The sequence below is a fragment of the Carassius auratus genome, chromosome 6 (genome assembly GCF_003368295.1).
Source record: "Carassius auratus strain Wakin chromosome 6, ASM336829v1, whole genome shotgun sequence".
NCBI classification, from domain to species: Eukaryota; Metazoa; Chordata; class Actinopteri; order Cypriniformes; family Cyprinidae; genus Carassius; species Carassius auratus.
The window spans coordinates 136,073-161,121 of record NC_039248.1 but is presented as its reverse complement, the minus strand read 5'-3'; the positions used below and the strand labels follow the sequence as shown (position 1 = coordinate 161,121).

Sequence of the window (25,049 nt, the reverse complement as noted above, 5' to 3'; positions counted from 1 at the left end):
TTACAACCTACATTCTATATATGTATGTGTATGTATGTATGTGAAAGGACAATGTATGTGTGTGAGAGCAGAAATGTATGGATGTGTAAGGAGAATGTATGTGCGCGAAAACAAAAATATATGTATGTGAAAGGAGAATGTTTGTGTGTGTAAGAGTAGAAATGTATGTATGTGTAATAAGAATGTAAGTGTGTGAGATTCCCAGAATTAATTATGGCTTGTACGGCCCCTCATATTAATGTATACAGTACACACACGTATATTATGTAAAGAAAAGCTTATTTTGGATGCGATATATCGCAATTAATCTTTTGACAATACTAATATATTGTTATACACACACACACACACACACACACACACACACACACACACACACACACACACACACACACACACATATATATATAAAGTTGCAGAATTGATTAAGGTCTTAAAAATTCTCAAAAATTGTACCTTTATTCTCAAAATATTTCTCAACTTTAATTACACATTTGATCTCACAATTCTGTGACTTTATTCAGATAATTGGGACTTGTTCTAAAAATATTTAGACTATTCACAATGCTATGAGTATGACGTTACAATTTTACTGTAGTAATATTATTTACTTGCTCAATTATGCGGTCATAATTCATTAAGGATCAAACAACAATATTTAACAATATTTGAGTACTTTTATTCATCATGAATATTAATGATAATGATAATAATAAATAATAATAATATTTTTTTTTGTATACCACCTTTCAATTGCTCAAGGATGCATGAAACTGATCAAAATTGATGGTAAAGATATTTATAATTTTACAAAATTCTATTTCAAACAAGTTCTGCACTTTTAATCTTTTTATTCATCAAAGAATACTGTAAATCCTTTTTTTATTATTATTTTTATTTTTTACAAAAATGTAGCGGCACAATATTTTCAACATTGGAAAATGACACTAAAGACTACTGAAAATGGCTACTGAAAACTCAGCTTTGCATTACAGGAATAAATTACATGTTAGAATACAACGGTAATTTTATATTTCAATTAGTATTTATGTTTTTTATTTCATTATTCATATTTTTATTATATTGAAATACTTCACAATATTATTGTTTTTACTGTATTTTTCATCAAATAAATGCGGCCTTGGTAAGCAGAAAAGACTTTTCAATGAGTGATACAAAAAATTATAATAATAATAAAAATGCAAATCACCTGTGCCCCTTTGAACAGACTGGTTTTGTACTCAGGTCTTTAAAGTGAGACACCAGCTGTGATGCACAGCTTGATAAGAAACCTTGAACAGTGTTTCATCTTCATCTCAAACAACAGTGTAGTCAAGGTCAGAGTCTGAGTGCATAGAGATGATTTACTACCGTCACATGAGATCTTATGACAGTCCTGCATCCACATGTTTCTCTGGTCAGCACGTGCAATAATTTAAAGAAATATTCTACAAATTCTATATATATATGCATATGCTTTTCTACCCAAAATGTAGATTTTTTTATTCATTAATTACATAACAGGTAAGTGCATCCCAAACCTTTTTACCAATTATTCATTTGGTAGACACTGCAGATTTTTGCATGAAAATCAACTTGCCACATATTTTCCGGTGAGTTATTAGGTTTAAAATACCCCCATGGTTGCAACTGACAGTACACAGATATAATTTGGGCTTGAGAATCAGAAATAGCCTTGACGTAGCAGCACATGTAAAAAAAGCCAAAGCCATCCAATTGAAGCTGTCCCCAATCTCAGCGTAATTGGCCTGATTTGTCGAGTCGCACGGCGAGAGAAGAGAATGGAAGTCATCAAACTTTAATGTACTGCTTTTAATACGCTCCCGAAGGAGGACTGAGTCCCTCAGGAATTCGACTCTGTGTCCTAGACTCGCCAGCGCACAGAGCGGCTGGAATCAGATGATTTTAAAGCGTAGCATGCGCTTAGTCAATTACAAGTGAAACAATCTGTGGTACAAACAAACTTCTCGGTACGGAGGCCTGCAGGGTTCAACAGAGACCCGACTTGAAACAAACAAAACAGTGCAGACGCAAATCAATGGAGCAGCAGTTCATGGACACTTTACAGCACTCATTTCACAAGAAATCAAATGTTTCCTGATCCTGATCTCTAAAAGAGTTCAGTGTAATAAGAAAACACACTGGTACTTTCAGAACTCAAGACTTCCAGTCCAAAAACAGCTCATTCTGTCTGATGAACACATATGTAAAAACATGAGTATCAATATTTATACAAAACTTGACTTGTCCAATCACAGTGAGGTAGCTGAATAAATACCATTCCTAAACTGTAACCAACAATACTGTAACTAACAACCATCAGTATAATTATACACAGCACATCTATATCAATAAATAGATTGAACCATTTCACAAAATCAGCCTGGATGACTTCACAAATCAGTACTCAACAACTCAGTCTCTTTCAGGCATATTTGATTTATATTAAATTCATGAATTTAGTCCAGAAAGGTCTCTAGTCAATAACTCATTGTAGATACATTTGAGCCGCAGTGAGTCAGAACTGATTGTCCGATTCTTTTCAATGAATCAACTGATTCCCAAAACAATCCTGAATGATTCACAAATCGGACTGAATCAGTCCAAACAGGTCTTTAATCAAAAACTTGGTCTCTTTCAGACTTACAGTGAGTCGTAATCGATTGTGTGATTCATAATAAGCAGCTCAGTTATATTAACGATATTCCACTTGTGAAAGACTCATTCCTTTGAGTCATAGCTTTTCAATGAATCAGCTGAATCAGGTTCACAAAACCTCTCTTGTGTGATTTGTAATGAGCCGATTAATAATTGGTGATGAGCAGCATGGTTATATTAGTGAAATTTAATTCATGAACGACTCGTTCTTTTGAGTCAGATGAATCAGTTGAACTGGTTCACAAAACCAGCCTGAATTTGGAGTGAATCTTGGATTTGTCCACATAAATTAAAAGCATGAGATTAATTCCTACAATTTTTTTTTTTTTATGTGATTAATTATTCAAATATTTTCACAGTCAAGGACGTGGATATCCTCTTTTTACTCACTTTTCATCTGTTGGTCTATCTGATGCTCTTGTATAACCAAAGCCTGGCTGTTCTGACCTCTCTATCTCGGCCTTCTGTTGTCTGTTTCTTTTATTCTGTTCATTTCTCTCTCAATCCATCCATGCATGACGACTGAAGAGCGAGCAGCTACAGAAAATCATGCAAAACAGACTATTTATATTGGCAGACATATCTGTGTAGAAGGCAGGACGTTGTAAATATCTGCGATTGATTTATTAGAGCCACGAGCGCCACGGAGGCCATCACTAATGTGAAGGTCTACCAATAAATCAGTTCACACACATACAGAAACAAACACACAGAAAGCCCACCATGAGATTGAATGCTCATTAAAACTGCACAGGTTTTCACACAAAAACTAATTACATTTGAATATGAAAAGAAAGCTGCTCGTGGTGATGAACGGGAAGAAATTGCACATTTCGAATTCCGTTGCAAACAGTCAGGAGCAGCGTGTCTGTGATTTGATTGATATCATTCATTTGCATTGTAATTGAGTAATGCCATGTATTGCTCTTGATTAGGCATTGTACACCTGGCCAAAAGAGGAGCTTCTGCATAATTAAATGAGAAAAATAAAAAAGGCGTATGTGCAAACCTAAATAACCCAATCAGCTGATTGCTATTTTGTTGCTGACGGTTTACAGCTCCTCCATTAAGCATAAAAGTTAAACGAGAAACAAAGGAGCATTAGAATTAAAAAATGAAAAGGATTAGGAAGACAGACAATTAGGATGGAAAAATGAGAAAAGATGATTCAAAGTTCCCTGTGAACCGGAAAGAGCTCTGAGCAAAGAGATTTGGTGCGTTTCTTTCGGATCGCAGTGAAAGGAGATTAAAAGTGGTTCGATAAAAGAGAGAAATTACATTCTCTTCTGTATTTAAAGTCAACATAAATGTCAAGAGTGACCCTGTTTACTTTCTTAATAAAATGTTCCTGATCTAAATGAGCATGATTCATCAGAGCTCATTATTCCCAAGAATTTTTTTTTTTAACTTTTCATTCATGCAAAAATAAAAACATGTTCTGAAATGATTTTAATTTTTTATGTAACATGAAAGGTCATGGTTAATGAATGCTCTGTAGTTTAGTTTGATAATGCTTTTATTTAACTTTTTTTAGGGGTTTTTATGGTACTAAATTATATTCATGCAGTATTTATAATCCATTGATTTCCTGTCAACCACTTTAAAACATATACCTCTAAATAAAATGTATAACTTAAACTATAAACTGATTATTACGGATAAGTGAAAAAAATGAAAGAAAAAGAAAAGTAAAATATAAAAAAGGTTTTAATGAAAATGCCCAAAAAATCAAAGCAATAAATCTAAAGTTATGTTGCAAATTTGAAGTTGATATCTCAAAAAGGAAGATTTAGTTTGGGCGCAGTACCAAAACTTTCCACTAGATGAAATACACATCCCATTCATTTCCAGTGAGGTCATTTTTGACCGTGACGAGTACAAGTGTGATTCTTTTTTCAGGACTACTTACCCTTTTCAAATCATGTACGATTGTGTGTTCACATAGCAAGTGTCAAAACCTTTACCAAATTTCACACCATTTCAATGACATTTAACATTAAATCTTTTAGAGGTCAAATATGAGTGAAGAGCACTTTTTTTGCCACCACACTTATAGTCTCTTTCTAATCAATTCCTGATGGATAAAATGCACATATTCATATTGAATACTCTGTTTCATTGATAAATATGTCACATTATGGAGGTGGTTATGAACATTGTTCCCTGTTAACCAGAGATGATTCATGTGGCTCAATCGAGTTTGTAGTCACTTGGGACGATTTAATGTTTGTCATGTTGTTTTTCCCAGAACAAATGACGTGATTGTAAAGATGAGGTGTTTGTTCAGAGCTTCTTCAGCTAGTCTGTCAGTGTCTTCTCTGTAGCTCAGATGTGAGCCGTGGTCACGGTCAAACCGCTAAAAATACACCTCCTTCTCTCTCGTTCTGTTTTCCTCGTCACGTCTTGTGTCTCCTCGGTTTCATACTGTGTCTTTCTTGCTTGAGGGAGGTGAGCTTGTGAAAGATTCATTTGTAGCTCCAGGGCTTGTGGCACCCGCATCGCTTGCAGCCGCTGTCATACAGGACAATTTTTAACAAAGGGAAGATCACTTGAAAAGTAAGTGTTCGTGAACACAGTACGACTTCAGCACATGAAGACATGAATGATTGTCATGTTGAGGAGAGGTGCGTGGATCAAACGATAAAACAGACCAAAACTCCTTAGAAACCACATAGTGACAACATAATTATGTATAAAAAAACCTTTGCAAAGAGACATTTGTATGTGTAGACAATTGTGTTGGTTGTCTATGGTTCAGGCAATGGATATATTCAAGAACGCTGGGATTCAAACAGTATTGGACCACACTGACTCTTAAAAAATATTTAGACCTACATTTAAGTATTATGTATTTCCCGTTATTTAAACTATATAACAATAAAAAAGTATGTATTTACTAATAATTAGCATTTTATTCATAAACTATTTTTTTTGCATATTTTTTAAACTTTATTGCACATTCCACAGCTACACATTTTTTAACCATATTCATACTTTTTAACTGAATACATTACATTTTTTTTTACATTTTACAATGAAAATATTTATGCTGATTCTAAGCAATTTGAATTAATGTTTTTTGAAAACATGATTACTTAAAATCAAATAGATGCAAATAGTTAATAAAAAATGTAATTATTTAGTGAGTGAAGAAATCTGACCTGCTTCTTACCTGTTGATTTATCCACTGTATGACCAACAAAATATCACAATGAGTTTGTTAGCTTTTTTTGTGTCTTTTATAATAAAAAATTGTTACATTTGGGTCTGTTAAAAATAGAAGGGTCTTTTTTTTCTGTTTCTTTTGAATGCACAGACATTTTGGGTTCCACAGAAATGAAAGTAAATGACCGAATAATTTTCATTGTTTTGTAAACCACACACACACACACACACACACACGCAAACACACACACACACAGAGCTATGGCATTCCTACTCACTCTCAGGACGCACTGCTGGTAATATCACTCCATCTGAAACCGTACAGAATAAACAGCACTTAATAAGGTTTAGCGCAGGAGAGCAGGATATTTTGACTCCGCCAATTTGGTGTTTAGTTTAATTAAATGCCTGAAGTAGTCAGGCAGCATCCCAATTAGCATGCTATTATAGTATGTGCGACCAGGATTAGAGCATCTCAAATCACACTACAGTGAAAAGAGTACGCCAAACATGTCCAGATGGCACAATATTTCAGTGGATTATTGAATTGCATGCTTTTTGGCCTAATATTGCCCGATTCGGAGGAAATGTGGTAAGAAATGTGATGCCAAAAGTTGCCAGAGATGTTTCAAAAAGTCTGACCAAAAAGTGAAGTAGAAATTGATTTTTAATGCAAAGAATTAATACATGCAGGAACAACAGTATGAAGCAAGGTGCATTTGGTCCGAATACAATTTATTTAGACTGTAAAGTTCAAGTTATTTTATCAAAGCAATTCTGTGTTTAATAAAATCCCCAACTAAGACATTACTAGGACACTCATTCCTAAAATCCACACCAAACAACATTAATCAGCAAAATAACTTCAAATAACTATTGGTAAAAAAAAAAATTAAAAAAAAATTATAAGTTATTTTTTGGCTCACAATGCATGGGTTTTTCTTTTTTTATTTAATTTCAATTAATAAATTTTATTCTTTCTATTTGTAGGCTTTTATTTTATTTACTTTTTTCAGTTTTAGTTATTCAATATTCCAAGTTAAACTAAATAGAAATGAGCAAGTGTACGTAGTTTGGCACTTAGATGTCAAAAATCATATTTTTTATGTTTTATTTCAAGTAACAATTTTTTTTAAACATGGCTTTAATTTTAACTCTGATATAGATATAATGTCACAATTCCTAGATGTAAACTTCAGAATAGTAAGATTTTTTTTTATTTTATTTCACAATTCTTCTAAATATTATAATTTCAGAATTGCAAGAAAAAAACATTCAAACTGCAAAATATAAACTCAGAAATGGCAGAAAACAAAATTCAAATTCAAATTATTAGGCAAAAACATGCCTAACTTTCAAAAACATCTGAGCACAGATGAGGCTCATGTCAATATTAGCAGAACAATCTTCATATAGAAATATTGGTTCTAATTGATGCATTTTTGAATTGTTTTATTTATTTAGCATTAAATTTAATGCATTTAATGTGCAAAAAAAGAAAAAAAAAATTAATAAAAATAATAATAATAATAATTGTTAGCAAATAGTTCATCAAGAAAGAACTACAACGTATATAGAAACAATTACAACCAAACTAAAATAAAAATAAAAATAGCCTATTTATCTAAAAATAATGGCTTTTTTTTGCTGTTACATGATTATCCATTTTACAGTCAGAAATCTGATGTTTTGCATACAATCCTGACCTTTATATCAGCTGATATGGGTCTATGGAGAAAACAAGCAGTAGTGTCCGTCTCTGTTGCGCAGCAGAAGTTAATGGGGCTCATTCGGCCATGACTCCTGGTTAAACAGATGCTTTGGTTAAAAGGCACCTAGCAACACATTTCTGTTCTTTTTAATCTACATTGGTAATGAAGGTCTCAGCATGACACGTCATGGAGTCGGGCAGGGTTTGAAAATAGAAGATCTTTTCTTTTTTAAACTCATGGCTGATGGCAGAGTAGTTTGGCCGTGATGAATCTGTGCACTGAACGAGAGAGTCAGACTTATTTTTCTATCCAAACTTCATATTCAGAGTCATTATACAAAAGACATTTGAGGGATGTACCCCAAAATGTGCAAAACTGCTTTCAAAACACTGATCTGTTTTAAGCTGCCTGATGCAGCAACATTAGCTCAACCAATGGTGTGAGTTTGGGGGCGGGACTATCTGTCTGTCCAACCAATGGAAGACATTTGGGAGTCATGTTTAATAACAGTTATTTCTAGAATTCCGTTTAGCATCAATAACTCACTTCACCTGTAAATACAACTAAGTGACTTCAGTGCATTTTGTGGACTTTAACCACACTGTGAAACAACAGCCGAGCTACTGAACAAATCTGAGCTGCACTGAAGCCTCAAGAAACACAGTCGAATCAACTTTTTGAGCTTGCAACTAAATTATGTATTTACCAAACCGAGCCCCTCTCTCTCTCTTGCTACCTTCTTCAAAAGTGTGATTTTTCATTCAGTGCTAATTTGAGAAAGACAAACAGCTCGGGGCTTTCAGGACAGCCTGCTTGACATTTTCACAGCTTCAATTATTCACACTTTCGACAATGCAGCCGACAGCCCAAAAGGGTACCGCAGCTAAATGAATAGAGCTTATTTCTCTCTTTTTTGTCAGTTTCTTTTTCTCTTTTCCTGCTCATGTCCTTCTTTCTGTCTATCTAGTATTAATTCCTTCTTGAAACATGGGCTGTATAGAAAGGTCAGAATCACCATATTTCACCATGTGTCACTCTTCGAGCACAGCTGTATATGACAAGACATGTGCGGTGTTTCCTGAGCTATAAAGGCAACATGAATCAGTCCATTACTTCCATAATGTGATGCATTTGAAGATGCATGATGCAATAGCAGCGAGGAAATAGTTATTAATAACATTATTTTTGGCCTAAGTGATGTTAGTCGAAAATTGAACTAGATTTTGAATTCATTGTGATAGAAGACTATACGAACAAGCATTTTTTCATGAGTTTGTCTTTAATCATGCACTGAGGAAACTATGAAAGATGGTTTCCATCACAGGATAAAAGATAACTATAATTGCTGTTCAGATCTCACAAATGCAAGTTATTACTCATAACGGAGAGTTTACAGTATATCTCGTCATTCTGACTTTCTCAAAATATCTGAGTCGCCAGATTAAAAAGTCACACTTTTCTTTTCTATCCTCCAATTTTGATTTTTTTATATCTCACAATTGCTAAATTGTAAATTCATAACAGAGTTACGGTATATCTCACAATTTTATCAAAAGTGTCAGATAGGATAAAAATAGCAAACCAATATGTTTTATCACAGTTCATCTCAGTTCTAACCTTTTTTCTTAGAACTGCATGTCTGTCTCAATTTTAAGCTATAAACTCATAATCGTAAGTTTACAGAATTTATTGCAATTATGACTTTTTAATTCATTTAAATTATATAATTCCCAATTTAGATTTTTTTTTGCAATTGCAAGTTGCAAACTCATAATTGTTCACGGATTACTTTTTTTCTTCTCAGACATAAACTAAAAAATAAAAGACATATTGACAAATTGAGACATAAAAAGTCACTTTCTATGGAATCCACAGTTACCTTTCCACAGAACGCTGACCAGAAATGTGTACTAAAAAATAAACTGGTTCAGTTTTGATTTCTCTCTCTCTCCCTCTCTCCCTCCCTCTCTCCGTCTCTCTCTCTCTCTCTCTCTCTCTCTCTCTCTCTGTGTGCGCATGCGCGAGTGCGGAGCGTTTGGGACGTGTGTATGAGCGACTGAGCGGCTTGTTTGAGTGAGTTTCAAACTTTTCCTTCTTTTCTGGGTTTATTCCTTTTGAATATTGCTTTGGATTAGAGGATAGAGAGTCGGGGCGCTGACCTCTGTCAGCTTAGCTGATAGAGATGGGCTCAAACTCCGATGGTTTTTCCTGTTTGTCCGCGCGGCATGCGTGCAAGTGCATGCCGGCAGACGCGTCAGTGTCCATTGAGAACGTTTTGGTTGCAATTGGCAGAGAAATCGGTGCACAAAACATCATGTCTGCTTCTAGAATGAATAAAGCAATGGTTGTTTTTCTGAAAGAAGTTGAAATGGTCAATCATTTAGTGGAGTGTGGTTTGATCGTTAATGATGTTTTTATTCCTGTATTACCCCTGTCTAACCTATCGAAAAAGGTAATGTTGTCAAACGTACCACCGTTTATCTCTGATAAAGCGCTTGAGGATATTCTAACTCGTTATGGAAAATTGGTTGGAAAGATTAAGATGATTCCTCTGGGTTTGAAAACTCCAGAGTTGAAACATGTCATGTCATTCAGACGTCAGGCTGTTATGATACTGAGTGCTGAATTTGCAACGCTTGATGTGTCGGTTAAACTAACGGTGCTTGGAAAGGATTACACGATCTTTATTAGCACCGAGTCCATGAAATGTTTTATTTGTGGAAAATATGGTCACATTAAAACCACCTGTCCTCTGGTTAAAGAGGCTCAAACGGCAAGAAATGGAGTCGAATCTAATTCAGAGCCGAGTTTGAACGCTCCAGGGAGTAGTGGTCCGTCTGAAGCGAATAGTGAAAGTGCAGCGCCCGATCCGAGCGTGGAAAGCCCTGCGCTTACTGACATCGGAGAGCAGGTGCAGCAAGGTTGTAGTGTTGATATAAATGAGACTATTGCTAAAATAACTGATGCTGGACAGCGTGGATCCAGCGACAGTGGGCAGGCTGTTGTTGAGCCAGAGCAACCTGGAGAGCAAGATCAGCCTGTAGTGACTGATGGCTTGAACGAGACGCAGGTATTAAGTGGTAAAATGTCTGACACTGATGCTTCACAATCGCAAGTAATAGATAGTGACTCGGACAGTGATTATTCAGAGTCGATTGCTGAAGAATTGTCTGAAACTAATTCACAGGGAAATATTGTTGGGAGAGTTGCAAAGTCTCGTTATTATACTGTGGAACAAATTAATGACTTTTTAAATGCAACAAAAAATCAGAGAAAGCCAGAGATTGAAATGTTCTTTGCTGATTTAAGGCTTTTTATTGAGTCTTCACTAGTTGCCATGAAGAAGGCCACTTTAGATGAACTAGATCAACCTAAGCGCTACCGACTTAAAAAGTTTGTTAGTGCTGTTAGAAAAAGACTAAAAAAAAAACCTTAAATAGTCATAATGAACAGGATATATTGGATTATGTGTCTTTTCTCTTTTTTAATCCTCATGGCATCATTTAACATCGGATCTTTAAATATAAATGGCTGTAGGGATGTACAGAAGAGAACTGCTTTATTTAAGTATTTACATCTTAAAAAGGCGGATGTGATTATGTTACAGGAGACACATACTGACGTCTGTAATGAAGTTGACTGGACAAACGAATGGTCGGGTAATATTGGCCTAAGTCATGGTACGAATCTAAGCGCTGGTGTTGCATTTTTATTTTCAAAACGAGTACAAAATGATCCAGACTTTCTAGAAATATTGCCTGGACGCTTATTACGGGCTGATCTAACAATAGACAATAATAGGTTTTCCTTTTTTAACATTTATGCTCCTAATATAGGAAATGAACGAAGTGTTTTGTTTGGAAAACTCTCTGAAGAATTGTTAAAATGTCCTCAGGAGAACATTGTTATAATAGGGGGTGATTTCAATTGTACTGTAGATCACAAATTAGATCGAAACCATGAGGAACCTCATCCTAGTTCAGCAGGTGTTTTTAAATCTTTAATTAACAGACACAATCTGCTAGATGTGTGGAGAGAGGCTTACCCTCATGCTAAACAGTACACTTGGTTGAAAATGAATTCAAATAAGGTTTCTGCTGCGAGACTGGATCGTTTTTATGTTGAAAAGGGTAGTAAAGGAAGATTTTATGGCAGTTGTATTTCACCAACATTTATGTCAGATCACCATTTTATTTCTATGTCTATGTCTGTTCTGTCGTCTAAACCCTATCAGACACACTGGCACTTTAATAGCAGATTACTGCACGATCACATCTTTGTGCACTCTTTCGATCTCTTGTGGAAATCTTGGAGGGAAGAGAGATTTAGTTATTCATCTTTAAATCAGTGGTGGGACCTCGGAAAGGTGCAGATTAAAAACTTTTGTCAACAATACACTGCACATAATACAGAAAATGTGAAAATGAAAATGAAGATTTTGGAGCAAGAAATTCTCCAGCAAAGCTACATTAATGAAGGAGGCAGATTATTGTCAGCTGACATCATAAAAACGAATAAAAGCCTTTTGAAGGATTTATTGGATGAACAGGAGAAGGAAACTCTTGTGAGAACCAGATATTTAAAGCAAAATGAAATGGATGCTCCAACTGCCTTCTTTTTTGGACTAGAGAGAAAGCCAAAAGAGCAGAATTTTTTCCATAAGCTGAAACTTTCTAATGGCAGTGAAACTACTGACCAGCGAGAAATTATAGCTTCTGCTATTTCTTTTTATGAGGATCTCTATCATTCAGAACACTGTGAGGAAGCAGCAGTCGAAGAACTTCTTCAAGGTCTTCCTCAGTTGTCATCGACTGAGAAGGAGGAGCTGGAGGGATTTCCAACTTTTTCTGAGCTGTCAAGTGCTGTGCTGGAGCTGAACAGTGGCAAATCACCTGGACTGGATGGTCTGTCTGCAGAGTTCTACAAAGGTTTTTGGAATGTGCTTGGACAAGACTTGTATCGTGTTTTTCTCGAGTCCTTTAACCAAGGTGTTCTACCCTTGAGCTGTCGAAGAGCAGTACTGACTTTAATACCCAAAAAAGGAGATCTTGGATACCTGAAGAATTGGCGTCCTGTTTCATTACTGTGTACTGATTTTAAAATACTGTCAAAAGCTATAACCAATAGGTTGAAGAAATGTATGGCAACAATAATTCATGAGGATCAGTCATACTGTATCCCCAAAAGAACGATTTTCGACAACCTATTTTTGTTAAGAGACATCATTACAGTTGCCAAAACACATCAAGTTGACATTGGACTCTTATCTCTAGATCAAGAGAAAGCTTTTGACAGAGTGGATCATTTATATTTACTAAAGACGTTGAAGGCTTTTGGCTTTGGTCCACATTTTATCTCCTGTGTTAAATTATTATACAGTGAAACATCTAGTATGCTGCGAATTAATGGGTGCCTCTCTAGACCTTTTGCAGTAACTAGAGGTATACGACAAGGATGCCCTCTTTCCGGACTTTTGTACTCCATTTCTATTGAACCTTTTCTGTCAATTTTAAGGAATAAATTGCATGGGCTTGTTGTTCCTAGGTTCCCAGAAATTCCACCTGTAAAACTCACAGCATATGCAGACGATGTAACTGTATGTATCAGTAACACCGATGATATATCTGCTTTGATTTCTAGCCTGGAAATATTTCAGAAAGCAACATCTGCTAAAATTAACTGGGATAAGTGTACATCTCTGCTACTAGGAGACTGGCAAAATATAGACCCTCCTCGGCTTCCAGAACAATGTAAATGGATTAAGGATGGTTTTAAGGTTCTCGGGGTATATCTGGGAACTGACCTTTACATGAAAAAGAATTGGGAAGGTCTAGCTGATAAAGTTACAGGTAGACTCCAAAAGTGGAGGTGGATCCTTCCAAAGTTATCTTATAGAGGGAGATGTTTAATTGTTAATAACTTGGCAGCCTCAATGTTGTGGCACCGGTTTACAGTTTTGGATCCTCCTGAAGAGCTACTTGCTACAATTCAAAAAAGTTTTGTCAATTTTTTCTGGGATGGTTTTCATTGGGTTCCTCCGGGGGTTTTATATCTCCCAGTGACTGAAGGAGGACAAGGACTCATAGATTTAGAAGCAAGAGTTAAAACAATGAGACTTCAAACATTACAGAAATTGTTATACTGCTCAGATAAGATTCCCTGGATTGCATACAGCTTGTCTATCCTACAAGATATAGGAGGAATCGGAATAGATAAGCAGTTGTTCTTAATTGAAAAATCTTTTGTCTCAAGAGTAAGTCGTTGTATTTTAAAGTTTTATGAGTCTGTGTTTAGAGCTTGGCAATTGTTGAAGAAGGTCAGAAAGGAGAGTGAACATTACGGTGTCTTGGAACCATTATTCTTTAATTCTCTTTTTAAAATGAACTCATCGATTTCAAGTACAGTAGTTGATATGTTTTTAAAGACTGGAATAGTCACTGTAATGGACTTAATTGATTCTACAAAAGGTCAATGGCGTACGACTTCATCGATAGCTGATCAAGTTGGGCTGAGATCAGAAAGATATGTTGAAGGGTTAATAGAGGATTTCAAAAAAAAAATTCCTCAATCTTTTTTGACCTTTGTAAAAACTTTTTTTGAAAATGGTGAAAAGTCCCTGACCTTTCCAGATCTTAGAGTAGAAATAAGATTTGAATTAGATGAAGATTTAAATAATACTTTGTTATTAAAGGGATTTAAAGATGTTTTGTTTCAGAATGTGGAAAAAAAGATGTTGTATGGAATGTGTGTGAAATCTTTGTTCTACGCTCAATTGAAAAGACGGACTGATACTAAATGGAGAGAATATTTATCAATTTCCTCAGAATTAACTCCATCATGGAGGTGTTTGTATAAAGCCCCTATTCCTAAGAGATCTGGGGATCTCCAGTGGAGAATACTCCACTGTGCTGTGGCCACAAATAGTCTTGTCTCAAAATTTAATGCAATGATTTCATTTACATGTCCATTTTGTAATGCTCCTGATACTGTTTTTCATGTTTTTTCTGATTGTTTTAGATTAATTCCTTTGTTTGAACTGTTGGGGAAAATATTTACTGAACTTGGGTTTATTTTTACAAAAAATCTGTTTATTTTGGGCTTGAAGTACAAGAAGGAATGGAAAGCACAGTGCACTGTGGCTAACTTTCTATTAGGGCAAGCAAAGTTGGCAATTTTGAAATCCCACACATGTAAAAATGATGGGGAAAATATTGATCTGATTGGAATGTTCAAATCATTAGTAAAGTACAGGGTTGCTGTAGAATATGCCTATTGTAAATTAACAAATAACATGGATTTTTTTGATGCAAGGTGGAGTGTGAAAAATGCTCTTGTGGTGAGAAATGGTTTTGGAGAGTTATGGTTTAATTGGTAAAATTGTGAATTATCATTATTATTATCTAATTTAGTTATTTATTTGTTTTTGTGTGGTGCAAATATTGTAATTAAACTAGTTGTTTGATTAAAAGATTTTTAAAAGTCAAAGTCTCTCTCTCTCTCAGCAGCAGGGGTTTGAGAGGAAGATTGTGTCACAAAGAAAACAGAACATAGAGTTTCTACTCAGTTTTGCATCACAGGGAATCAGGCAGCCCATCTCCAGAACCAAACGCTCGTCTCCATTTCTGCAGATATTCAATACAAGGAAGTGCATGAATAATGTCGAGGCCAGCGCCGCTGTGCTTCATCAGCGGACCACTTGTGTCCAGATAGTGTTATAGTCCCAATGACACGTCCTTCACTCTCTTTCATGGCCAATTAGGCCTATTTGTCCTCATGTATGTAGGTTAAAACCATCAGAGCTGTGATTTGTTTTATAGAAAAACCACTGCTGGGATTAAGAAGGTCATTTGAAATAGCTTGAAGAGAGCGTTTTCTCTGGGTTTTGGGTGACACATCAGAGAGCACAGTGACATTTATGAATTAACGTATGAAAGACTTCTCCGCTGATGGATTTAACCAAGTGATGCTTGAAAACTAAAACACAAAGCTGCTTTACTGACGTCTCTGCGCTCCAAACCATACTGAGCTCAACATCAGCTGTTTATTCAATTAAACCATTGCCAATTGCATATTACATTAGATATTTATTAGTTATATATTATTTATGGATGAGTATTATTATTAGTAGTATGATTATTATTATATAATATGACAAAAAACATATTTAAAGAAATGTGTACTTTTATTCAGGAAGACTGCATTAAAATACTTCAAATGCTGTTCTATTGAACTTTCTATTCTCGAAAAATCCTGACAAAAAATATATTAAACATATATTTATATAGTTAAAATAGTTATTTATATAATATATTATATTATACAAATTACACCGTGTCATTATTTATTAAGCTGGATTTATTCATATTTTATACCAATCATTGTCTGTATGACTTTATCAGTCTCTCACGTGATTCTGGAGGAATTTTGGCCCAGTTTTCTTTACAACGTTGCTTCAGTTTATTGAGGTTTGTGAGCATTTGTTTATGCACAGCCTTGATTCTTTCCTTTTCAGCCGTTCTGTTGTAGATTTGCTGCTGTGATTGGGATTATTATCCCGTTGCATGACCCAATGTTGGCCAGATGGCCTCAAATTTGACTCTAGAATAATTAGGTATACTGAGGAGTTCATGGTCGAATTAATCAAACCCAAAATCATCTTCCCTCCACAAGTCCAGCACTTTTGGTATGAGGTGTTTGTGCTTAGTTTGGCACTGTGCATTATGGCCAAACATTTCCACTTTAAAAATAAATTGTTCTTATGCACAACACTTTAGTTTGATGGTCGCTTTTGAACTTTGTTGAAAATGAGTAATGTATGAGTAATGTTGCACCTTGATGTCTGTCATTAGAATAGATCTGCTAACTCTTTTTTAAGATGGTCTCCAAAAAGACACCCTAGTAACTTTGCATGTACTTGTCAACTTATTCTAACCCTAACTCTAGTCTACTTCTACTCTAACAACACTCTGTTGAGAGCTAGTAGATGTGTTGGTGCAACATTACTTATAGTCAATCGAATGCATTAAAGGGACCATCAAAATAAAGTGCAACTGTCTAATTCTGCAAACCTAAGCTATCCCATCATGTTCTTTTCGGAGAGAAGAGGCTTTCTTCTGGCAACCCTTCCAAACATACTTGGCTGGTCCTTTTCTTGTTGTTCTGTCCTGGACTTTATCATTTAACATGTTAACTGAGGCCTGGAGAGTCTGCCATTTCTCTGAGCATTGCACGGTCTGATCATGGGGTGAATTTAATGGGACGTCCTCTCCTGGGAAGACTGAAGGTGTCTGTTTTGAATGTCTTCCACTTGTGAATAAACTTCCTCACAGTAGAATGACTCACTCTTGTCTTTCACAGCGAAACTTCTGCTTTTATAGAGGTGCTCACTCAAGCTATCATGCCACAACAAGACGTCAGTCACCTTCGGTTCGACTCCTTATTTTTCTTATAGCACAAGAGCATTTTGAGTTCGCTAAAGCATTTATGTGGGGCTTATTCAGGCCACTATAAAAAAGCATCCACGCACACACTTACTGAAATAGTGCTGCTAAAGTGAATGCTAATTTGGCGGCATAAAGACACAGCTGGTACTGCGAGACGTGAACATTGTGTCACATTTCAGCAGCGAGCGCGCACAGAAAGAGCTCTCAGCCTGAGCCCTGTTTAAATATGAGTAAGCGCTATTGAAAAGGCTATTGATCTGCCAATGATTAGCAGTCCATTCATGGCCTTTGCTGTGGCTGTTGGCCCTCGCTTCCTTATTGACTCACTGTGATGGACTGACTCCGGCCCATTCAAGAGAAGCCTGTTCACAATTGCAGACTGAGATAAGATTGAAACTTCACTGCTGTTTGAGGGCTTTCGGTTAGTTTGGAGGTTTCTATTGAAAGCAAGAGTCAATCATCAATCGAAAGCAAAACTTGGACACAGTAGATTGAGGATATACTTTAAGACAAAGCACTGAGCATTTTGTGTTGAGTTCAGAGCATGCATCAGGTCTTGTGCACTAAATGAATGCACTGATTCATTTCTACATGTATTATATCTAGATGGCTCAGTTCTGTGCAATTAGGGAACATGATTATTAAAATTAATATGTTTCAGCTTTAGTTAATGCACTTTTGCAACATTTTTACATTATTTATTAAACTAGGCTAAAGGGAATTTAAAAATGCATTATTAAATGTTAATTCATGTTTGTTCATAATAAATTATCTGATGTTATTTTAGTGCATTAAGTGAGATTTGTTTGAACAAACTTTTACTTCATTGAAATTGCTAGACCAATTTAGATACAACAGTGTTTTCTTGTTTCTTTTCAGTTGTCAACTGATTTTTTAAGAAATATTTGTTCATTGTTATTTGATGTTAGCTGCTGAATTAATTAATGTTAACATGTAGAATCTTACTGTAAACCATTATCATAATAACTGTTTAGACTTAGATATTTTAAGCTAAATATAATGCAGCATTGAATGCATCTTTAACAGTGAATGCAAACATAGAATGCATTAAATGATTATATATTTCAATATTATATATTTCAATTAATTAAAATAGACTATATTACTTCATATTTCTGTGTACAGTTTTTAGTGTTGCATCATTATCTTCATAACTACATATCAAATTATCATAAGTCTATTGGAATCAATTGTGCATCCAGTTTCCCGTTTGCTTCATTTGAGACACTATTTGTGTGACACACATTGCGCTCCAAATCTGTCACTTATGAGCCTTCATTTCAGGCAGGACGCATGTAGATGGTAGACAGCAATTCAGTGCACTAGAAAAACTGTAGCATTACTCTTCTCATTCACAGAGAATAATCACATGAGGATACTCAGCTTTTGTCAGTGAATTTACAAAAAAATAAAAAAAAATAAAAAGGAAGGAAGGAATAAGAAATGTGGATTAGACAATGTGAAAAAAGTTTGTAGACTGCACATGCACTTCCAAAATGCCATAATTAAAACATTATTACAAAAAATGGGGCATAAGCCGAAGAATTAAGCAACAATCCTCATATGCAGTGCAGTATAAAATGCTCTGAGAAATGCATCAAAAGCCAAGATGTCTAGGTCTACTGTGAGTTGCTAAAACAGTGCATGTTCACGTGTGCCCAGAGACGAATCGAGCATTTGCCAAGCCATCAGCCTGTTATAGAGAGCATCACAGATGACACTCACTGCGCTAGATAAAAACTCAACAAATGAGAGCCAACACAAAAATCTGAGCAAATCTGTTGTATTTTTAAAGATGTTTAAAAGGACAGACATTTGTTACGCAAAACATATAGTCAAAAGTTAACTTTCAAGTCATGCATAGACAAGAAAACCGTTTGCAGAAAGTTTTAAAAATAAAAGCTGAGGGTAAGTTAGAGGGGCTTTCAACAGAGCGGACAGATACCAGAGACAAGAACGACGGAGCTGGATGCACAAACAAAACCAGAGCTGAGCTGAATTCTAAAATCCATTCTATTCAGCCTTTATCTTAGAGGAGCCTGTATGACAAGACAAAAAATGCATGAGCTTATGAAACTAAATCTCCAGCTGCAAAGAGTTTTTCAAACAGCTCAATCCACATATAATGATACCATACATCAGATCGCACAGAACAGCCAGACAACTAAAGAGGCAAATTCAGTTTTCACAAAAAAGCAGATATTTGCAAGAAGTGAATTCGGCTGCATGCTGAAACAGCCCAAATGCTTATATTGACCTCATGATATGGTCAAACAGCATATCTGACAGTATCAAGGAAACATTATTCCAGTGTGTAAAACTGCATATATTTCTGCATGTTTTTGTCAATGCAAACATTTTATTTTGCCCTTTCCTGAAACTATTCTTAACCTCCTTTGGGAAATGTTTTATGTAGAGGTCAGGAGAGCATGCATCTGAACCCACCCTTCAGCTTTAAACCATATCAATAACCATGATGCTCCAGCAGATTCATAACAGGAATTAATGTGGCTAGCAGTTCTATTAGTCATTTAATTAAGTTCAAGTCAACTGCTCACTAGCAAGTCATTCAACACTAGCTATCACTGTTTAAATGCATATACGAGATAAGACTGACAGACAGTCTTTAGGAACATTTACCCTTCATCAAGTGCTTCATCAAGCCCAAATGCATCCACTACACGACTACTAGCCTCATAGCTGTGTCTCAAACAATAATGAAGCATACTGTATAGTATTTGCATACCAATTTTTGTACACAAGCGTTTTGACTCAAAACGAGCCTATGATGCCCGCAAAAATGCACTCTATATAGTCAGCTCACTAGGTTGAGACACAGCCCAAGCCCTCACACTGTGACAGAAACACACGCATCTCGACCCAAACAGCACAAATAGCGTGAGACAAGAAGATTCAGCTGATCGAGGAGTTTTACCTCAGATGTTCGGATGACTGTTTCCGTCGCTCTTGAGGAACATTAAACTTCCCAGTGTCGCTCCTCGTCTCAATGTGAGCTCAGGTCTGGCGGTGTGTGAGATCAGCAGCACTGGAAACACGCCGCATTTCTCCTTAAAATCACTTTATCTCCGGCGAGCGCGAAAACGAGCCACTCCGAGCTCCATCGCTGCGAGATTCAGCCGCGAGGAGAGCGACACAAACACCGAGAGAGAGAGAGAGAGAGAGAGAGAGAGAGAGAGAGATCCGTGTGTCTGTTTAAGAGAGAGAGAGAGAGAGAGAGAGAGAGAGAGAGAAAGAGAGAGATCCGTGTGTCTGTTTAAGAGAGAGAGAGAGAGAGAGAGAGAGAGAGAGAGAGAGAGAGAGAGAGAGACAGAGAGAGATCAGCACCACGGACAGCGACCCTCATTCATTCGGTTTAGACGTTGAGCAAGTAAATAAATAAAACTTTAATCTTTTATTTGTATTATTTTCTTTATTCTTATTTTCTTTATTTTGTCTTCATTCTTTTTTAATCTTCAAAAGTTTGCTAACAATATACTTAAAAAAAAAAATTGAATCAAAAATTTAAATGTGCATTAAAATCCATGTTTTTATTCTTCAGTGTAAAGCAAAAGATGTTTTGAAAAATGTTCACACTGATTTTTCCCCCTTTAAAACTAATTTGAATAGTAATTTATGCCACCAAAAGGCTTATACATTATATATATATATATATATAACCCTCAAAAAAAATCTACATTATAACAGGAGTTTTGACCTTAGTTTATAAAAAGACTTCCTCGTTGCCTTTTTCTCTATCACATTTTAGAAATCATCAGAGCTTATATATGGACTGAAAACTTAAAATCTCAAAATTCATCCTTTAAAACCCATTTTAAAATCAGACATTTCATTACCATGTAAATGGTACATCAATATCATGTTACAAAATATTTTCAGTCATGAATTATAAAAATGTAGGTTTGTATCATGCACATTCAAGTCTATCTTCAAAAACGTGAGTGACAGTTTAGGGGTTTAATAATAGTAGTATCATCTGCTGTTGTTGTTCAGGTTTAGTACTGTGATATAATCTATTTCACATTAACTAAATGACAAGTAAATACAAAAACTATAGTTAAAGTTAAAAAGTCAAATAGTATATTTCTTTAAAATGTAAAAAAAAAAAAAAAAAAAAAAAGGCTCTGACTATCACATACCTGTGACAGAAAGAACAGGACAGAAACTGGAGCATTTCAATGTTTGTACATGTCAAGCCTGAATTAAACTGATAACTAGAGAAGCCTGGAACCTGAAAACACTCAGTTTTGTCTTTATTTACCTGCAGAAGCATGTGACACATGTGCTGAAGTCTTCTGGGAGGAGATGTTGGGAATAATATGTCAGCCGTGATCTGAGGAGGTGACTGAAGCCTTTTGACTCGTGTGAAGTGATTTGACGAACTGGTGCTTGATGCATGGATGCAGTTATTATATACAGAGTGAACTGGGTCAAGGCGTCTAAATTAAGTGCAGAAACAAATCTGAACAACTCTACGAGTTTATTTTCAGAGATCCTGGAATAATGCCACTTACATGATCTTTCCATCATTAAGTTTCCATCGTGTCAGCTTCCTATAGTGCAACACCTTTACTCTGTAATTAAAATAAAAAGTGTAAGTTAATGTTGTCATTTTATGAAAACATACTGCAGCAATACTCATGCTCTGGTCAACCTCAGTGATTTTAGCTTATTATTACTTTCATTAATTAGAAGAAAATGAAGACATTCATAAAAGGCTAAAATAATTTTTTGTATTTTTAAGCATCTTTTGAAATATCATCTTATAACATGTTTGTCTAATTGAACAAGAAACAAAAACAAACCACAAAATATCCCAGTCTTTATTAAATCCATTGATAATACTTCTTGTCTACACAGTTTGTCCTCTAAAATGATGCCACTTCCTCTTAGATAATGTCTTTATGGTATAAAAGTTGCGACAGAAAGTGATAAAGGACACTGACTAACAAACTATTAAAATCATTGTGATATAGAAAAAATGTCCATCATCAGAAAAGTACATTTAGTAATACTTTCTAAAAATGTACTGCTTTCAAATGATCCAATTAGGAACATTTGCTGTTTGCCGAGAGGTTAAAGATTTGTGAGACTGAACACGCATGCTGTCTGCTCCTCTTCTATCATCATTAAAGCCTCCGGAGAAGCGTTTAGCCCCGAGCTGCCAATAGGAAACTGTCTTTGGATTAAAAGTCTGACAAGCAGTACATTTTTGCATACTTATCCTTCAGACTCCCTTCTCTGCAGGAGCTAATGGGAGAAAGTGAGATTCAATCCAAACCTTTGAACTGTTTGCTCCCACCTCAAACACATTCAATCCAAACGCCAGCTCTGTCATGAACCACACTCTTACCCAAACGGTCTTTGAATTCCACCCTATAGTCTGGATTATCCTGAAGTGACCTGAAACTTCTCATATGTGAACGTATTTACGTAATAGCATAAACTATGCATCTCTTCTTTGGAGACTGGTGATGAAGGAGATTATTAGAGTGATGGACTTTGAGTTTTTGGACTGTTCAGATTATATAAACTAGCGTTAATGATAAAGAGATACAGTGCAAACAATGCTTTCATTCAGTGAGGATGCATTAAACAGAACAAAAGTGACAGTCAATTAATTTTTTTTTTTACTGTTTTATTCCCTAAAGGATCTTAAAAAATGGGTCGACAAAAATATTGTGCACCACAACTGTTTTCAACAATGATAATAATCAGAAATGTTTCTTGAGTAAGAATGATTTCTGAAGATCATGTGACACTGAAGACTGGAGGAATGATGCTGAAAATACAGATTTGATCACAGTAATACATTGCATTTTAAAATATATACAGCGGTTTTATATTCTCAATTTTACTGTATGAACTGTATTTTCATCAAATAAATGCAGCATTGGTGAGCAGAAGAGCTCAAACTATGAAAATAATAGCATGAGCTGAGTAAACAGTAATAAAGTTCATACTGACTGAACTATTCCTTTAAAGTTTAATGCCAATACCTTTTGTCTTGCATCCAATAATCTTTCTTTTGCTTGCACTTCAACACACACACACACCAAACATGTTGAACTCAATATTGAGTGTTTTCCTGGGTAATCACTGCAGTCAGTCAGAGTAAACTGTGCTGTAGCCGCAGGCAGAGAGTTGAGCTGCATCTCTCTCTGTGTGAGGAAAAGAGTTAGTAATCAATACAAACACTACCAGCCAATCAATGCATTCAGAGAAGACGAATAAACAAAAACAAATCATTCAGTCCCACATCACTAGCTCTGAAACAAATACTGGCATATCAAACCACATTTATTTTGTGTGCTTTGGTTTCTGTTTATTATGCAGACTCCTGTTTGTTAAAAAAACAATAGTCATCTCTTATGACAGATTGCGTATGATGTTCTTTATAAGGCGCTTTGGATAAAAGCATCTGGTAAATAAATAAATGCAAATGTCACTTAAAGGGATAGTTCATACAAAAATAAATTTTCTCACCCTCATGCCATCCCAGATGACTTCAGATTAATACAAATGAAGATTTTTAGAAAGAAAAAGAAGAACAATTAGAAAATAATCAATCCAGATAATGGAAGTGAAATGAAGCGAGTTTCTTCTTTAACTGTGGTAAAATCTTGTGTATACACAGCGTATTGATTTAATAAAATACAGCAACCAAAAAGGATAAAAGACACCAGTCTTCAATAAAACAAATGCATTATTATTATTATTTGAATAAACATTTCTGCATAATACTTCATTAGCCAAACTGAAGACTCTGAACAACTTTTGAGACTTTAACGGGTGACTCAGGTCATGGCAGAGCAGCTGGAGCCTTACAACCTCTTCAGACACTCTTCTCCTAACCCCTAGTTTCCTCTTCTGGATCAGGGGGAAAAGGCGTGGTCTGGGCCAACATTGGAGCAAACTCTTGGGCCAGGGTCGACTTTTGGATCAAGCTCTGAAGGAGCGGTCACTGGAGGGAGCTTTGGGGCTGGCAAGCTTGCCGCATTTACACTGGACAAAATTATAAACGCAACACTCCCATTGTTTTTGCTCCCATTTTTCACGAGCTGAACTCAAAGATCTAAGACTTTTTCTATGTACACAAAAAGGCTATTTCTCTCAAATATTGTTCACAAATCTGTCTAAAACTGTGTTAGTGAGCACTTCTACTTTGCTGAGATAAGCCATCCACCTCACAGGTGTGGTCTATCAAGATGTTGATTAGACAGTGTGATTAGTGCACAGATGTGCCTTAGGCTGGTCACAATAAAAGTGTTGATTGTGGCCTGTGGGATGTTGGTCCACTACTCTTCAATGGTTGTGTGTAGTTGCTGGATAATGGCAGGAACTGGAACACACCGTCGTATAAACTGATCCAGAGCATCCCAAACATGCTCAATGGGTGACATGTCCAGTGAGTAGGCTGGCCATGCAAGAACTGGGATGTTTTCAGCTTCCAGGAATTGTGTACAGATCCTTGCAACATGGGGCCGTGCATTATCATGCTGCAACATGAGGTGGATGAATGACACAACAATGGGCCTCAGGATCTCGTCACGGTCTCTCTGTGCATTCAAAATGCCATCTATTAAATGCACCTGTGTTTGTTGCCCATAACATACACCTGCCCATACCATAACCCCACCACCACCATTGCCCACTCAATCCACAACGTTGACATCAGGAAACTGCTCACCCACACGATGTGATACACGCTGTCTGCCATCTGCCCTGTACAGTGAAAACTGGGATTCATCTGGGAAGAGAACACCTCTCCAAAGAGCCAGACGCCATCGAATGTGAGCATTTTGCCCACTTAAGTGGTTACGACAACAAACTGCAGTCAGTTCGAGACCCTGATGAGGACAACGAGCATGCAGATGAGCTCCCCTAAGATTGTTACATTGTAGCTGTCCGGGTGGCTGGTCTCAGACGATCTTGGAGGTAATGGATCTGGCTGGTGTGGTTACACGTGGTCTGCGGTTGTGAGGCCTGAGCCATGCGATAAACATCACTT

The 25,049-nt window shown here is 36.0% G+C and overlaps 1 protein-coding gene across 3 annotated transcripts in view; it reads right to left on the bottom strand.

Moving 5' to 3' along the window:
• The window catches only part of dlgap4b (discs, large (Drosophila) homolog-associated protein 4b), a 97,210-nt gene extending 77,030 nt beyond the window's left edge, over window positions 1-20,180 (bottom strand). For 2 of the 3 annotated variants that reach the window (XM_026255958.1, XM_026255965.1), the window contains exon 1: window positions 19,956-20,177. The gene's annotated coding sequence lies outside the window, so the exon portion shown is untranslated. Of the gene's footprint in view, window positions 1-19,955 lie in introns of all 3 variants that reach the window. The other variant, XM_026255966.1, reaches the window with a different exon arrangement.
• Window positions 20,181-25,049: the final 4,869 nt, after the last annotated feature.